Below are 15072 nucleotides of genomic sequence, written 5' to 3'. Positions count from 1 at the left end.
ACACTGCTAAATTAGGGACGGCTAGCGCAGATAGCCCTCGTGTAGCTTTGCGCGAAATTCAAAACAAACAAACCTACGTAACTATTTCTTTACCGTTCCGTACTGACTATTTGCACTAGCAGTCCCTAATTTTGAACTGATAACCTAGAAGGAAAGCAGCTAGTCAACAGCACCCACCGCCAACTCGTGGGCTACTCTAACTGAATAGTAGGATTTGACTTTCATTATTATAACGCACCCATCCATGGCCCCAAAGTGTGGATCGCGTGTTTACGGCAACGAGACGTGAACCATGAACCTCGGATTCACAGTCCGGTAAGATAACCCCAAGGCTTTACTCTACTGAAACCATAAGCTTCAATTCGAGTGCACCGAGCGTGAAAGGTAAATAAAATCGTTGTATTTAACTATTTCAAATACTATACCTTTCTTAATACTAAAAAAAATCTGATCAGAAAGTTGAGGTCTCGAGTTATAAGAATGGCAAGATGAAGACTTGAGTAGTGCGTCGAAAGGTTTTTCTTTTAAAACCTTCTACAATATTAGGAAAACCAATATTAATAGGTATATTTACTTCTGGTTTCATTATGTTGGCCACGAGGTAACTCTAAATCTAGAAGAGCACAGGTCGAGAAAAAGTTAAGACAACAATAACAAAATGGATTTTTTGAACGAGTTGCTCTTTCTTCAAGGATGCTGTAATTCACTATATGCTATCACATAGATGTAACTATTCAGAAGTTGCGATACATAAAGATGCTGTTGCTCTGGTGGAAAGATTGAGATGTAACTATTCAGAAGTTGCGATACATAAAGATGCTGTTGCTCTGGTGGAAAGATTGAGATGTAACTATTCAGAAGTTGCGATACATAAAGATGATGTTGCTCTGGTGGAAAGATTGAGACTTTCACGTTATAGTCCGGAGGAATGAAAATATGATTTTGGAAACTAATGTTCCAAGTCACATATCGCTGTTTCTCACGGAACCGAGGCTACAGGTGGCTGTCTTGTGAGAATAGCGTTGACCACGTGGTGTTAAGAGACTTTCGTGAGAGATGTGTTGACCACGTCACGATATAATACTGAGTATTGGTGAACCAAGAAAAAACAAAACAAAAAAAAAATCAGCATGTAATTCTACAAGTACCATTTTTTGTTTACGTAAGTTAAAAGATAGTATATTGGCCTTCAAGAAATGAGGGATTCCTCCCCCTTTTCTCACCCAGTGCACCAACCCTCAAAATTTTGATCACGTGCTATCTGTTGAGCATGCGATTTAGATTTTTTTCCAATTTTTTTTGTTGTTTTTAAAGGATTCCAGGTGCGTTTCTACGAAAACGCCACAAAGAAAAAGTTAACGCCCTTTATGTTTGGAAGGGGCGTTGGATTTGAATAAGTTAACGCCCCTTTATGTTTGGAACGGGCGTTGGATTTCAAAGTAGCATGAACTCTGTAACGCCTTACTAGATATAACTTATTTCGTTAGGACAAAACACACACACACACACTGGGCAATATAGTGGCACAAACGTAGACCTGTTATACTTGGAATATAATAAAACAGCCAACATGAAAATCTCAACTCGAGAAAAGACTTCATTGCTCTTTTTAAAGTTGTAAAGTGATTTAGATACATTGACTTGAATTCCGCAAATGTTTGGCTTTTTAAACATATGTTTACAAACCGTTTATACACCAGAATGCTTGTGGAACCATGAGAACATTGTCCCTAATAACACACGAATCACAAAATGTAAACGAAAACAATATCAACACTGCATTCAATTCTATTGTATTACTACTGTGGTGACCAGATATTTTATATAGAGAATGAGTAATATATTTCTTGTCTGGATCAGTTCTCTACACAGAGTATTGTTAGAGACAAAAACTTAAAATTAATCAACGTAATGCAGTAAGTAGACCCTAACGGTAGAGAACGGTAAAAAAAAAGTCGGTAACTTGACCATTAAGACGTTGTATTATTATTATTATTGTAGTTCAATTTAAAGATAAGCTACTCAACTTACGATTCTGGGAGGGAGAGATGGGATTCATGCGCATTAGAGGATTACGCGTTTTGCTGTCACACATATATGTATATATATCGACACTTCACGAACACTCTGGCTGAATGACATTATTGATTGTACTTAACGATTTATAATATAGCATATTATTCAATTTCACAGAATGTCAAAAAATATTCACTATAGTTGATGTCTAGTCGTTTTGCTGAGTTTCAGCGTTTTAATTTTCTCTGGTCATAACTAGAAAAGAACATTTGTTTCTTTGTAATTAAGCACAGAACTGCACCATGGGCTATCTGTGCTCTGCCCACTACGGGTATTGAAACCCGGTTTCTAGCGTTGTAAGTCCGCAGACATGCCGCTGTGCCACTGGAGGGCAAATCTGGAAAAATTGAAGGACTATGATAGAAAGGTTAAATACTGACACTGTGGGAAGAAGAACTGATCATTTTACAGATATTAAACAAATCATTATTTCAAGAACTAACATGTAATTTAAAATACATAACGAGTTTTTCTTTGTTTCTACGTCTGTTTTTTTTTACAGACGTTTTGTTTGTTTTTGTTTTTGAATTTCGCGCAAAGCTACACGAGGGCTATCTGCGCTAGCCGTCTCTAATTTAGCAATGCAAGACTAGAGGGAAGGCAGCTAGTCATCACCACCCACCGCCAACTCTTGGGCTACTCTTTTGCCAACGAATAGTGGGATTGACCGTCACATTATAACGCCCCTTCGGCTGAAAGGGCGAGCATGTTTGGTGTGACGGGGGATTCGAACCCGCGACCCGCAGATTGCGAGTCGAGCGCCCTAACCACCTGGCCATGCCGGGGCCCAGACGTTTTGACTGGTTGAAATAAGAGACGATTAAAGAAGTGAGTTTGTCATTTGTTTGGTATCGTATTTTTCAATTATTCTAGATGGTCGAAACAATAGTATGTTAATTACAATAGAGTGCAGCTTTTTTTATTTTTTAATATCAATACTTCATATTTGTCTGGATTAATAATTCTGGAAACCCCTACCCTTTAGCATTTTTCAAAAATGGCTTTTAATTAATTTAAGACAACTGGTGCCATTACACCCGTGAATGACCTGTCGCACTCGCACGCGCAAATATATATACATGTCGGCAACATTACTTGTGGTTTCCAGTTTTGGTTTTTATGCTACAAATTTCAATAATTCTAGAAACCCCTACCATTTAGCATTTTTCAAGAATGGCTTTTAATTAACTTAAGACAACTGGTGCCATTACACCCGTGAATGACCTGTCGCACACGCAAATATATATATACATGTCGGCAACTTTATTTGCGGTTTCCAGTTTTGGTTTTTATGCTATAAATTTCAATTATTTGGCTTGATTATTTCTGCTTTCTTGATTTACTGGTGTCGCTCAAGTAGTTTTTCCTCAAAGAAAATAGTAACTAAGCGAATTATTTCAGTGATAGGAATCAGAAATGAAGGTTGAAAACTGGTATACACCATGTTGCCCCAAGCTAAAAGGGCGCACCAAGAAGTTAAGTTGATTATCCTATTCCTGTTGTATTAGTTGGCGTTGTTGAAAAAGTCCCTTACTTAACAGCTTATTTGGAAGGGCATTCATTTGCAATACGAGCGATCCAGGGTTCAAATCCTACTCAAGGTTTAATAAATTGTTTTCCAACCGGTCCGACAGTGGTAACAGCAACAAATGGTCATTAATAATAGTCCAGTGACATCATTTTTACCAAACGTGTGTTGATAATTTGAATGCATATATCACGTAGTAACACTTGAATGTTAACAATTAAGTTGATTTTGTTAAACGGGAAGGCATTGAGACACTAAAGAAATAGCAGGATTTTATAAGAGTTCATGTAATGCATAATACAGCTTAGGTCGGGAACTTCGGACGTTTGGATTTATTTCATTGGATTATCATCGTAACAAAACCAATGAAGATCAAATAAAGTATATATATATATTTTCTGGTAACGGCCCGGCTAGCCTAGTGGTTAGGGCCCTCGATTCGCAATCTACAGGTCGCAGGTTCGAATCCCCGTCACAGACGGCCCGGCTGGCCTAGTGGTTAGTGCCCTCGATTCGCAATCTACAGGTCGCAGGTTCGAATTCCCGTCACCGAACATGCTCGCTCTTTCAGCCAGGGGGGCATTATGCTGTGATGGTCAATTCCACTATTCGTTGGCAAAAGAGCAGCCCAAGAATTGGTGGTGGGTGGTGTTGACTGCTGCCTTCCCTCTAATCTATCACTACTAAATTAAGGACGGCTAGCGCAGATATCCCTCGTGTAGCTTTGAGCAAAATTCAAATCTTCTGATGACCCCCTGCTTTCCAGCTTTTTTTCGTAATTTACACATCTTACTCATGTTTTGCGGAATCACAGGTTTCTAGGTTTGTTTTACGTTTAGTCGACGAACTTGCAGTATCACCGGATGATACGTCTGTAAACGACCATAAATCAAAAGCTCGACAGACAAACAAGAATGACTCGCCACTATACTGACCATTAATCACTTTACGGGCTTGGCAGAAGGCTGGATATTCTCCTCGTAACGGCTTGTTTAACTGTAAAATTACAAATCACGCTACTCCTTGAGCAACTTCGGCTGAGACTGAAATTAGTTCAGCGCTTCAGAAGTTACCCAATTAGCAGTTGGTGGCAGCGTTTCAAAGTATTGTCTGTCATCTTGACTAATTACTGCGGATGTTAAGACGTCCTGGTGTTTGTAATACATGTGTGTGTGTGTGTAATTAATTCACACTTGGCGAATTTCGAAACACGTGTACTTCTTTTAGTCCACATTTTTCTTGAAATTCACAGCTTCTTTAATTAATAACAACCTGTAAAAAAAAAGCTGGGATTGTCAAATATAAAATGGATAATTTATCTTATTTTTTAAGTGCATGTTATAGTTCTATTATTGAAAAATATTTATGTGATTTCGACAAAATATTGCACAGATTACATGCACCCATTTTAATTATATTCACAAATTTTCTAAATTTTACTATCTCCTCCCCTTGTGGCTCAGCGGTAAGTCTGAGGATTTGTAATGCAAAAAATCGGGTTTAGATACCCGCGGTGGGCAGAGTACAGATAGCCTATTGGGTACTTTTGTGCTTACCAACAACAACAAACAAATAAACTATTTTTCTGGAACAAACGAGTTACAAGCATATTTATATCACATCACATCACAGAAATATATTTTCCTCATTGCTTAGAAACTAAAACACTAGCACGAAGTCGAAGTTCTTCGCGGGTGCAAGGTCCAACAACTGTCATGGCAGGTCTGATCTGAGCTAGCAGTGAGTATTGGTCTGTTATAAACCGACAATAATTATGGACTTGATCCACAGTAAATATAGAGCTAATCTGAGCCGGTAATTAAGCAAAGGTCTGATCTGAGCCGTCAGTAAGCGTTGGTCTGATCTGAGCTGGCAGTAAGTGTAGATTTGTTCTAACCCGGCAGTAAGTATGAACCTGATCTAATCCACAGTAAGTATAGGTATGATCTAAATCAGTAATAAGCCAAGGTCTGATCTGAGCCGTCATTAAGCATGGGTCTGAACTTAGCTGGCAGAAAGTATAGGTTTCGTCTAATCCGGCAGTAATTATGGGTCTGATCTGTGCTGGTAGCAAGCAAGGGTCTGAACTGAGTTGGAAATAAATATGGGTCTGATCAAACCGGCATTAAACATGGTCTTCATCTAGTCGAACAGCGAGTACTAGTCGGATTTGACCTGAGAACAAATATGGGTCTGATTTTAACAGTACAAAACATGGGTCTGGTGTTACTCGACAGCGAAACGTTAACCAAATAAAATAGAAATCAGGCTTGTAAAACATCTTGTTCAAGTGTTTGGAAAAATACATTTAAAAACCGTGCACATGCGGTTTATGAATTACCGGATAACGGATTCTCAAGAAAAAGAAAATTGAAAAGTGGTCTTCGAAAACAAAGACCCAACAAAACCCCACTTTATCAGGAGGCTGAAATACTAAAAAAAAAAAAAATTAGGGAAATATCGCTCACAACTGACAAAGAGTGAAAGAACAAAAATTTAAGCTGAATATCTCCGACAATGAAAGCACGTACTTGAACAAACTCGGGGGCGTAGGCGGAAATCTATAACAAGGCACTACATTTGGAAGAAAGAAGAAAATGGGGAAGCCGTATACTAGAGGGGTCTGTTGACATGTCACCGCGAAAATGTTTTTGTAATCTTCAATGGAAATTATAGATTATGAGGGCATATCCCCCCCCCCCCATATACACACGCCTAAGCTCATGCATGGTATCTTTCATAAAGTAAATACACTAGTATACATAACCTCACTTAAGTACCTTTCATAAAGTAAGTACACTAGTATACATAACCTCACTTAAGTACCTTTCATAAAGTAAGTACACTAGTATACATAACCTCACTTAAGTACCTTTCATAAAGTAAGTACCCTAGTATACATAACCTCACTTAAGTACCTTTCATAAAGTAAGTACACTAGTTTACTTTATGAAAGGTACTTAAGTGAGGTTATGTATGTACCCTAAAAATTAAGTTCATTTAAGCTTAGCTTCCAAAATAAACACCAGTGAACAACTTCGGTTGTATATCTTCCATAATTTAATAACACTAATGTCTAATTTCAGTATCTCTCACAATGTAAACACATAACACATACGCAGTTACCTAATAAACATTGCTGTTGATCATAATTGTCAAGTAACTCCCACATTTGGTTTTAAATATCGACTCTATACAACTAATATTATAATAACAGACATGTAAGACAGACAGTGTTAAAAAGTTACCTGATAAACATTGCTGTTGATCATAATTGTCAAGTAATTCCCACATTTGGTTTTAAAGATCAACTCTATACAACTAATATTATAATAACAGACATGTAAGACAGACAGTGTTAAAAAGTTACCTGATAAACACTGCTGTTGATCATAATTGTCAAGTAATTCCCACATTTGGTTTTAAAGATCAACTCTATACAACTAATATTATAATAACAGACATGTAAGACAAACAGTCTTAAAACATTAGGTCTGAGAAAGTTTTTGAAAATTCAATTTTTCCCTAGTAGGTGGTTAAAGGTCGACAGGCGGCGACAGCACGTGCGGCTCACGCTATACAACAGCTATGCCCACAGGGACAAAGAATAAAACAGCGGACGTTACGATGGACTGTTGCAACAAGAGAACGCCCGGGCTGAAAGGGTTTCCAGCGCTCGCCCACATTTGATTGATAAACGGACAGGAACACTATACTCTTGAAACGTCTCGTAAGCCAGACAGAGTTACCAGAAACAGTCGATGTTTTAAGTATTTAAATATGTGTTAAAATGTCCACATGGTTAAACTTTATATTCATGAATAGCTCTTCACATTTTTAAAGCCAGCATAAAAGCAGACATCTTAATGATACGTGTAAATAATAAAATACAATAACAACAGATTTGTTCTTTCATTGTATTTAAGCTTTGTAAGCTCTTTCTCGTTAAATTCGGGTGTAACCTATGTGTGTACTTTTATTTTGTTGAATTCAGGTAATCACAAAATCAAAACAATAAATACCGAATAACACTTGAACTATAATTTAGACATCTTGTACTGATGTCTAAAAGTCACGTGGCTATAGTTTGATCCGCTATGTTGGACGTGAACGTCATGTGTTACATTCGTATTTTAATATTTTGTTATCTGACGCTGTTTTACACCTCAGCAATGCACATAAAGAAAGGTATATCAAGAAACAAGAAGGGAATGTTTGAGATCCAATATGGCGGAATTGAATGAAACAAAGTTTAGTGAGTCACATATAGGACCTCTCTATATATGTTCTTTTTTTTTAAAAAAAATAGACATCTTTCAGCTTCTGCTTGACTAAGATTCAAAATCTTTACAATCGAATTAATTTTTAAAATATGGATTATGAAAGCACAAATAGCTAACTAATGACAGATTTTGATGGATGTACGTCAAAGTTCATTTTGATAGGGATGTCCAACCTTTCAGAACCCGGCAGGATAATACCGTTCTATATTCGCCAAGTAACTAATATTACAGAGAACTCCGTGATGTTTTACTTTTACAAATATGTTTGGGTTCGGTCCCCCCCCCCCTTCCCCTCGGATATTTGTGCAAAAACCGACATAACAATCACGGCCGGCTTTAGCAAGTGCGAGGCCCAAGGAAAGGCCCGGCCAAAACAGATAGATAGTCAAGTGCGAGGCCCAAGGAAAGGCCCGGCCAAAACAGATAGATAGTCATAGATAATCTTTATTTCAGTTGAACATAATAAATTGACCATCGTCCCACAGAACCAGAAAATATAACATACAGTCCCTGTAAAATGCCAAAGAAAGACATTACTGTTACAGAGCATCTTGCCATATCAATTCCATGAATGACATCCACATGAAACATAGAAAGCACGTTTATTAAGATCCAGAACACGTTTTTGGACATCCAAATGTTTCCCTCTCATGTTGAAGCCATACCGATCTACCAATAACTTCATTTTTTTTAGAAAGACAAGCAGATAATTAGTTAAGGTTTCTCTAATGTGTTTTTTCCACAGGAATGAAGGAATAATGTTCGAAGTTAAGGGTTCTCTAATGTGTTTTTTCCACAGGAATGAAGGAATAATGTTCGAAGTTAAGGTTTCTCTAATGTGTTTTTTCCACAGGAATGAAGGAATAATGTTCGAAGACAATGCGTTCGATAACATTTGCCAACGACGTTTTTGTCTTTTTTTTACTAAGTTCACCATTAATTTCATTAATCGTCTTTCCCTTTCTTAATCTTTTCTGCAGTTCAATCCAATTCATCATAGCATCAATGTGGTCTTTATCTTGTTCGTGTTCAGATAATTTTGCATTGATGTTTTTCAAATAACAAATGCTTTCTTTTGCCAATCCACTGCTGGTAGCTATAGGTAAAGTGAAAAGTTTAAAAAACAAAACAGTACACAGCATTGGCCGAATTGAAATACATCAACCATCGCCGATCAATCAATTCACCATTTGGCAATCTGAGTTTAATAATATGCCGCACTAAAATGTCTACCAGCTTCGTTAGTGGGAAAATGCACAACATCACATTTAATAGGCCCATTTCAACTAAAAAAAAACACAAAAAACAATCATATTATGGTTGAGAGTAACTGGCTAAAGTGCAGGATCACTTCTGGAAATCTACTGGCTATCTGAACTTACTTGAATGACTGTAAATGGCCCATGTTTTTCTTGCGTACTCGTATTACTGTTTCCATACGTTTTTATTCTTGTTCTTCAGAACCATTGGGGATGGTAATTAGGTTTTGCTCTACTATTTGAAAATCACTAACATCTTTTTATTCTTCTTCTTCAGAACCATTCGGGATGGTAATTAGGTTTTGCTCTACTATTTGAAAATCACTAACATCTTTTTCTTCTTGTCCTTCTATATCACCACTGCTAATTTTAATATATTTCAGCATCGATTGGCTTGTTTCTGGATTTCAGCTGCAACTTTTTCCGCTTACTAGCTAGACATTATTAGGTCTGAAAATAATACAAAATATGTTTTGAATAAATGTTATAATATATTATATATAAATTTATTTATTGTATATATATATATATTACAATAATTAACAGTTACGACATTTAAAATAAGCAAAGGAATATTGATAATTAAAAGTGGTATTGAAGCAATAGTATGAATGATCCTCAATCAATAATATATTTAGTTATAATGATCAAAATATCCAAGAGATGAGTTATAAAAATATCCACATATAATGATAATGATTGAGGTAGCAAGGAATACAATGTTATACATATTTCAAGAATGGTGTGATATTTCTTTAGAATAAATGAAACGTAAGGATAAATACAATTGAATACAATTTAAACAACAAAAATGTTACGTGTAGGCCTAATCAGATTAAAAATCATTAAGCGGAATTACAAGAATCACAATTGTGACAAATATAAGACAATTGATGACCAGGAGTACTGGCGTCATGAGCCCACATTTACATCCAGAATATTCGAGCCCACATTTACATCCAGAATATTCGAGCCCACAATTTACATCAAGAATATTCGAGCCCACATTTACATCCAGAATATTCGAGCCTCACAATTTACATCCAGAATATTCGAGCCCACAATTTACATCCAGAATATTCGAGCCCACATTTACATCCAGAATATTCGAGCCCACATTTACATCCAGAATATTCGAGCCCACAATTTACATCCAGAATATTCGAGCCCACAATTTACATTCAGAATATTCGAGCCCACATTTACATCCAGAATATTCGAGCCAACATTTACATCCAGAACATACATTCATTCGTATTCTGACACGAGCTATGCAGTATGCTCCTATAAGCCTCTATTTTAACCTTAAAATATATTCAAGCTATTTTATGTCAGCTATAAGACAACTCCTAATTAAATATCACAACTTTAAACTTAAACTCATGCATTATTTATAGTAGTGGGGTTAGTTGTCGCATGTAACAATCAACCCACTTTATTATGTGACAGCCAATCCCAGTACAGATTTTAATTTATTTATTACCCTAGTACACTGGATAGTTATTTAATTAAAACTAGCAAATACTAAACTTCTATGAAATATTTTCGGAATATTGTTAAATTTACTATAAAACTTCAAAAACAAAAATATATGCTAACTTTGCAAGAATACTGCATACACCCGTGAATTCAATAAGGCAAACTGAATTCAGCTTAGGCTTATCTCATTGTAAACATGAGCTACTAATGCCCTCTAAAAACAACAACAAACAAAAAAACTATAAAAACATGGCGCGAGGCCCAAGGCAGCTGCCTCGCCTGCCTGACCCAAATGCCGGCTCTGATAACAGTTATAGTTGTGCTAGCCGTCCATAATTTCGAACTGATAAGTTAAAGGGAAGGCAACTAGTTAACAAGACCCACCGCCAACTCTTGGGCTACTTTAATCGAATAGTGAGATTTTGCCACTTATAACGAATGCAGAAGGGCAGAGCGTTTTTTTTTTGCAACAACGGGACGCGAACTCAGACCCTCGAACTTACAGTCCGACAAAACGAATTTAGGGGAAAAAGTCACAATATGAAAATTTATGTTTATAATTTTTTAAGTTCATAGAAGTGAAATTATTCAATTATTCCATTCATTCATGTGATGATTGACCTCATGTGTGCCTGAAAAGTGCGCTTGACTCTGCATTACATATAAATACACTTGTCAAATTAACAGACTGTTTGTGGAGTGCTGTTTGACCAAAAAGCGTGACACAACGAATCATACTGACGAAATGCTTAGATCAGAAGATGTGTTAATAAATTCAATACATAATGTACGAAATGTAAGAGGATCCATCCAGGATTGTAATCCGGACTGATCTCATGTGAGGTCAGGTCAGGCACCACCTTCCTCGGATCAGATGTAAAGCCGTGTTCTTCAGGTGGTGGCAAGCCAGGCTAGTAGCCTTGTTCCTCATTTACTTTATATATATATATATATCTCATTGTACAACAGTTATGTTATTAATGTGTGTATGCCAAGTATTTTTCATGTAATCTTACCTATCATGCTATTATTCCAATAAATAAATAACTTTAAAATGCTTTTTATTGTATTACTTTACATTGTATTTTGGTATTAAAAACTTTGTGACTTTTTCCTGTGACTTTATTTCCGGCCACCGGCACAATAATCATAGGTCACGCCCGGCTAGGGCTAGAGGGTAAATATGTAGATGTGTATAAAAATAACCACGTTCTAAATATATATATATATATTGGAATGAATTAGGTTAGAAAATATTAACCACGGGGATTTTCTCTTATCCTGTATAGTAAGTTATTTGGTATTTTATTGTATTTCTGAGACTGGAAACAAGCGCCAATTGAATATTAATCCAAGTTTATGTTTTTATTGATTAATTAATTACGTCCGTGTAAAGGATGCTACCACCTGGATTCTAAAATCATAAATAAATACAACAGAATTATAAATTTCAAGACGCTCTAATTTATTTTATCCGCTAGGATTCGCTATTCATTTCGTAGAACCCCAAGTTCAAAGAGTCGTTGTGCCACAATTAAAATACAGTTTTTTTTTTTTTAACATTCTAACAAAGAAATGCTTATTTGATGAACGTCACTATCTTCGCCGATATTGTATTCGTTTAATCTAAAACAGCTGAACAATAACCAGCTTGTGCATTCGTTAGATCTATATGTGTTAATGTAAGGCATAACTCTTACCAAGTTGTACGTGGATGGCAGCTCCTTAACACTGATAAGTTGTTCATAAATGAACACATGAACGTACGGCGATGTGAACAGGAAGCGGTTTCGGGTATGCTCGTTTGTTGGTTTGTCTTTTCACAACCAACTCTTTAATTGCTTGTATCTAGGTTTTAAATAGGCTTAAAGGTTGAAACCTTGAAGTAATAATCAAGGTTAGCGAAAAAAAAATATTGGCACTTGGATACGGGTGGGTCTTGAGTTGAAGATTTTAAAGTTTTTTCTTAAATATAATATAAATTAAATAGGTTGATTACACTTATATATATAGAGAAATTACACATATCTTTATTTAATGTTTGAGCTATCAATTTTTCTTATTTCAATATATGTAAAAATTGGACGTTTTGTTTTTGTTTTTTGTCGGTTTCGAAGTGTGTTACCATAAAATGTACAGTCTTGGAAACATAATCCCCCATCAGTCGAAGTGTGTTACCATAAAATGTACAGTCTTGGAAACATAATCCCCCATCAGTCGAAGTGTGTTACCATAAAATGTACAGTCTTGGAAACATAATCCCCCATCAGTTTTTATCGAATTTTTCCAATATTAAAGCATCCTACTTTTTGTGAATCAAATACTCACGATCAAATACTATCTTTAGAACAGAATGAATTATAAGACATAGACAGATATCAATATTTACATTTAGGACCAGGATCATACAGTTGAAGGCAGAATGAATTATAAGACATAGACAGATATCAATATTTACATTTAGGACCAGGATCATACAGTTGAAGGCAGAATGAATTATAAGACATAGACAGATATCAATATTTACACTGAGGACCAGGATCATACAGTTGAAGGCTGAATGAATTATAAGACATAGACGGATATCAATATTTACACCAGGATCATACAGTTGAAGGTTTGGTTTGTTTTGAATTTCGCGCAAAGCTACACGAGGGCTATCTGCGCTAGCCGTCTCTAATTTAGCAGTGAGAGACCAGAGGGAAGGCCGCTAGTCATCACCCCCTCCGCCAACTCTTAGGCTACTCTGTTACCAACGAATAGTGGGATTGACCGTCACATTATAACGCCCCCACGGCTGAAAGGTGTTTGGTGGGACGGAGATTCGAACTCGCGACCCTCAGATTGCCAGTCGAGCGCCCTAACCACCTGGCTATGATAATCGTTTTGGTGACAATACATATTGAAATTACGAGAAAACCGTGTTGTTAATGTTCTGTTATATTCATTGTTTTGAAGGGTACAGCAGCCAGTTGTACCTATAGGCACAGAAGCGCGTGAAGAAACGTAAACCATAGGCGTAGAAACCTATTGTTGACTTTTTATGCATATCTGGACTTAGGCTTATTAAAAACGAATACACAGTTTTTGTCTCACATAATATATACCGTTTATGGTCTCTCGGAATTTAATTCCAGCAGGAAAGAAATTCTCCTCCACCACGATGTGATTTAAGATTTTTGTTTTCTTATTTGTTGGTTGTTAAGCCCACAGCGGGTATTGAAACCTGATTTTTATCGATGTAAGTCATCAGACATACCGCTGAGTCACTGAGAGGGATTTAAGAATCAGATTTGTAAAGTATGTCTACAAGAGTTAAGCTTGTCCTTTTCAAAGCATATAAAACAAACATACAATCCTTTATACGCTTAAGAAAAAGCCCCCCAGTGGCACAGCGGTATGTCTGTGGACTTACAACGCTAGAATCCGGGTTTCGATACCCGTGGTGGGCAGAGCACAAATAGCCCTTGTGTAGCTTTGTGCATAATTAAAAACAAACAAGCTTAAGAAAAAACAAACAGTTTTATATATTTGCTTATTTTAAGTAACTGAAAATAATTTGATTCTAATACCTTGAAGAATATTTTCAACTTAACTTACAGTACAAAATACAAATAAATGATTGGATGTGGGAGATTAATTCATTTACAAAAAATTTACAAATATTTTGAATACCTTCAACAATCAATCTCTGTCCCACCTACTAATCCAGTGGTGGATCAACGATAAGCTAAAATTGAGTTTCGATACCCGCGGTGGGCAGAGCACAGCGAGCCTATTGCGTTGCTTTGTGCTTTACAAAACAAACAAACTGGGAGAATTTAGATGTATTTTTGTCCGTAGAATTCGTTTATGTAGTCAGAGTTATGCGCTACATTTTATGACGTCACGGCATTTTTGTGGTGGTAGTAGTAGCAGACTGTTCGCCGTTTCCTGGATCCGGTGACGAAAGGTGGGAAAATATAAAGAGGCTTTGTGAAACTGGAGTGAAGCTTATAAACAACATTCTTGAAGTAATAACACAGTGATACAATAACTAGCGAAGAATATCAAAGTACAGAGTGGGGGTACTCGCTATCTAAGAGTCCATCGTTAACATAGTACAATTACATAACAATAATGAAAACAGGTGTACACTGTGTAATAATACGGTACACAGTATTCAAATCAGAATCCACTGATATCGCTAATTCTAAGAAGAAAAAAAGTCCATCGAATGAATTACAATCTAAAAATTTCTCGATTTTTAAATGTTCAGTACACAATATGAATTTGTTGTGTGAGTGACTAAAATATTATGCGCAAGTTCAAGTGAGTGGTGAGAAAGTAACACATTAAAAACACATCATTTATAACATTTGAAATATACAGTACATAGTACAGCATGGTTTCTTTATGGGTGCTGTAAGTTAATTAGGCCCGGCATGGCCAGGTGGTTAGGGCGCTT

At 36.4% G+C, this 15072-nt stretch overlaps 1 long non-coding RNA gene across 2 annotated transcripts in view; it reads right to left on the bottom strand.

Moving 5' to 3' along the window:
- Positions 1 to 454: 454 nt before the first annotated feature.
- Positions 455 to 15072, bottom strand: part of LOC111087699 — a 54389-nt gene continuing 39771 nt past the window's right edge. For both annotated transcript variants that reach the window (XR_002612364.1, XR_002612365.1), the window contains exons 2-3: positions 9270 to 9596; positions 455 to 1083 (exon numbers count right to left, since the gene is read on the bottom strand). This is a non-coding gene — a long non-coding RNA (uncharacterized LOC111087699). The remainder of the gene's footprint in view (positions 1084 to 9269; positions 9597 to 15072) is intronic.

Source organism: Limulus polyphemus, unplaced genomic scaffold (genome assembly GCF_000517525.1).
Source record: "Limulus polyphemus unplaced genomic scaffold, Limulus_polyphemus-2.1.2 Scaffold2496, whole genome shotgun sequence".
NCBI classification, from domain to species: domain Eukaryota; kingdom Metazoa; phylum Arthropoda; class Merostomata; order Xiphosura; family Limulidae; genus Limulus; species Limulus polyphemus.
This window is presented reverse-complemented; position numbering and strand designations above follow the sequence as displayed.